The 3,808-nt window shown below is 55.0% G+C and overlaps 1 non-coding gene across 1 annotated transcript; it reads right to left on the reverse strand.

Moving 5' to 3' along the window:
• Positions 1–3,523: 3,523 nt before the first annotated feature.
• Positions 3,524–3,595, reverse strand: TRNAP-AGG (transfer RNA proline (anticodon AGG)). The gene has a single exon. It is a non-coding gene; the product is annotated as a tRNA-Pro (tRNA).
• Between the last annotated feature and the right edge of the window lie 213 nt (positions 3,596–3,808).

Here is a 3,808-nt window from a genome sequence, read left to right on the forward strand (position 1 = left end):
TGAGGGCATCAGGCTGTCAATCACTGGGTGGGATGTCCCTTGCTGGATGTAATTTTGCCTGCCATGTGAGGGTGCAGGCTGTCCCTCGCTGGGTGTGATTTTGCCTGCGGTGTGAGGGTGTCAGGCTGTCACTCGCTAGGTGGGATTGTGCCTGTGGTGTGAGGGCGTCAGGCTGTCACTCACTGGGTGTGATTGTGCCTGCAGGGGGAGGGCGTCAGGGTGTCACTTGCTGGCTGTGATTGTGCCTGCGGTCTGAGGTAATCAGGCTGTCACTCGCTGGTGTGATTGTGCCTGCAGTGTGAGGGTGTCAGACTGTCCCTCACCGGGTGTGACTGTGCCTGCAGTGTGAGGGTGTCAGGCTGTCAATTGCTGGATGTGACTGTGCCTGCAGTGTGAGGGTATCAGGATGTCAATCACTGGGTGTGACAGTGCCACCTGCAGTGTGGGGGCATCAGGCTGTCAATCACTGGGTGTGACAGTGCCACCTGCAGTGTGGGGGCATCAGGCTGTCACTCGCTGGTGTGACAATGCCTGCAGTTTGAGGGCTTCAGGCTGTCACTCGCCCGGGTGTCATTGTGCCTGCGGAACAAGCAGGTCAGGCTGGCACTCGCTGGGTGTGATTGAGCCTGCAACGTGAGGGCATCATGTTGTCATTCATTGGGTGTGATTGTGCATGCAGTGTGAGGGCGTCAGGCTGTCACTCACTGGGTGTGATGTCACTTGCTGGGTGTGATTGTGCCTGCCATGTGAGGGCGTCAGGCTGTCCCTCACTGGGTATGATTCTGCCTACGGTATGAGGGTTTCAGGTTATCACTCACTGGGTGTGATTGTGCCTGCAGTGTGAAGGCCGCAGGCTGTCACTCGCTGGGTTGAATGTGCATGCAATGTGAGGGCGTCAGGCTGTCACTCACTGGGTGTGATGTCACTCTTTGGATGTGATTGTGCCTACTGTGTGAGGGTGTCAGGCTGTCCCTCATTGGGTGTGATTGTGCCTGTGGGTGTGAGGGCATCAGGCTGTCACTCGCTGGGTGTGATTGTGCCTGTGGTGTGAGGGCGTCAGGCTGTCACTCGGTGGGTGTGATTGTGCCTACAGTGTGAGGACGTCAGGCTGTCATTCGCTGGGTTTGATTGTGCCAGCGGTGTGAGGGTGTCGGGTTGTCACTCGCTGGGTGTGATTGTGTCTGCAGTGCAAGGCCATCATGCTGTCACTCGCTGGGTGTGAATGTGCCTGCATTGTGAAGGTGTCAGGCTGTCCCTCACCGGGTGTGACTGGGCCTGCAGTGTCAAGATATCACTCACTGAGTGTGATTGTACCTGTGGTACGAGGGCGTAAGGCTGTCACTCGCTGTGTGTGATCGTGCCTGCAGTGCGAGGGCATCAGGCTGTCACTCACTGGGTGTGTCTGTGCCTGCAGTGTGAGGGCCTCAGGCTATCACTCTCTGGGTGTGATGTCACTCGCTGGGTGTGACTGTGTGAGTCAGATCACTATCAGTGGTCTGGTGCGACAGTGCACAAAGTGAGGCGCTCACAAAGAGAGGGATTGTGCGGGAAGTATATGTTACTGTGAGAAACGTATAAAGAATGAACACGAGAAAAGGAATAAAGAAAAGAGATGAAGAGGGAGCAGAAAGAAGGGGAGAAAAGGAAGAAAGGATGAAGAGAAGAGGGAGGAGGGAAGGGACGCAAAGGAAGTGAAGAGATGGAGCGCGAAAGAACAAAAACATAATGCTGTTAAAGTAACGGCTTGTTTTTGAAGTTTCTAAGGGCCATATGTACGAAAGCTTTTTCCCATAGACACAGAATGGGTGAAATCCTTTGGTACATCTGGCCCTAAGTGTATAAAGTTTGTGACCTGCGCAGTCAAGCGCGTGACGTGAAAGGTCATCTGTCGAAACCGAACCAGGAACCCTTAGAACGTCAGTCTAACGCTCTCTCAACTGAGCGTCTTCGGCTGCTTTTAACGCTCGCTTCTGTCTGTTCTACTTTTAGTGAAAACTTCATGGAGAGGACCTGGTATCACAGGTCCCAACACAGGGCCGCAAGACCCAATGCCAGGTACACAGGTCTCACCCTCAGGGTCACAGGTCTCATCCCAGGGTCACAGGTCTCACCCCCAGGGTCACAGGTCTCACCCCCAGGTACACAGGTCTCATCCCAGGGTCACAGGTCTCACCCTCAGGGTCACAGGTCTCACCCCCAGGGTCACAGGTCTCACCCCCAGGTACAGAGGTCTCATCCCAGGGTCACAGGTCTCACCCCCAGGGTCACAGGTCTCACCCCCAGGTACACAGGTCTCATCCCAGGGTCACAGGTCTCACCCTCAGGGTCACAGGTCTCACCCCCAGGTACAGAGGTCTCATCCCACGGTCACAGGTCTCACCCTCAGGGTCACAGGTCTCACCCTCAGGGTCACAGGTCTCATCCCCAGGGTCACAGGTCTCTCGTCACCCCCTCCCTTACACTGACGGGATCCTTTGCCGGGGGCCGCTGCCTCCTCCCAGCACTGAAGACCAGAGACTGAGCTGACATTTTAAGCGGTAACTCCATCGCTGCTCCGACTCTTCCCACAGATCAACTACATCCGAGCAGGAGAAACTGCCCCTGACCTAACCCCGGCCCCTCCTCCCCTCCATGGGGACCCTCAGAGAGACGTCACTCAGTATCCTCCGCACTGGCCCCCTTGTCACCAGGGCCCCTTCGGTGTCTGACCCTTCAGACCTCAGTCAGTAACCTTCACACCGACCCCTTCTCACCAGGGCTCGGTCGGTGTCTTACTCGTCAGACCACAGTCAGTCTCTCCACACCGACCCCCTTCCCCACCCTGGTGCCCCTCAGAGAGACTTCACTCAGCACCTCCAAACCGATCCCTTCTCAGCAGGGCCCGGCCGGTGTCTGGCCCGTCAGACACCAGTCACCGGCTGACTCCAGCATCACCTCCCGGTGTCACCAGCCTCACGTGTCTCACCTCTTCCTGCACTCTCTCCCGCCCCTTCTGTGCCCCCGTACTCCCATGTGTATGAGTACAGACACTCGCGGGGGGGCAGGAGTACAGAAGAGGGCAGTACGGGTCAGGCATTATATGTGCGTCTCACGAGCAGACACTTCATGGATCACACCGGCCTCTTACGCCTCAGGTGAGTGGGGTCTGGGCCCGGCTGCTGGGGTCCTCACAATCCCCTCACACTTCAGTGTCTCCCTCTCCTGTGCACCCCCACGGCTCACCCTGCTGCCCCCCCGAGTGTGGGTTTAACACGAGATGCGCATCCCCTGCTGTAGGATTCTACGCATGTAACATACAACCCCCTCCAATGCTGATGTGGCAGGGTAGCCCCCCCTCCTCCAGCTGTTTCTGCAGCTGCACCGCTGGTCTGGGGCTCCGATTCTTGCTCTGAGTGCAGCAGGTCCTGGGTTGAAATTCACAATCATCAGAGGTTATCTCAAAGTATTTTGTTTCCTGCTTTCTCTATTTTCTATTTGTAGAAATGTGACTTTAAAAATGAGTTAAATTTAGGAAAAGAAAAGAGGGCTCGTCCGGGATTTGAACCCGGGACCTCTCGCACCCTAAGCGAGAATCATACCCCTAGACCAACGAGCCAGTTGATGTACTCAATTGTAATGTAATATGTTGTGTGCTCCACCATGAGAATTTTACCTTGTTTCATGTACTATTTTTGTCTGTACCCATCTTAGATATATCCTAGGGAACTGGGAGGGATTTCATGAGAGAGTCTTCGGACATCTGCTTTTAGAAAAAATAAATAAAAATCTGCTTCCTTTTATTCAAAACTGCAAAGAGAAATGGAAACAC

Source organism: Pleurodeles waltl, unplaced genomic scaffold (assembly GCF_031143425.1).
Source record: "Pleurodeles waltl isolate 20211129_DDA unplaced genomic scaffold, aPleWal1.hap1.20221129 scaffold_39, whole genome shotgun sequence".
Classification (NCBI taxonomy): domain Eukaryota; kingdom Metazoa; phylum Chordata; class Amphibia; order Caudata; family Salamandridae; genus Pleurodeles; species Pleurodeles waltl.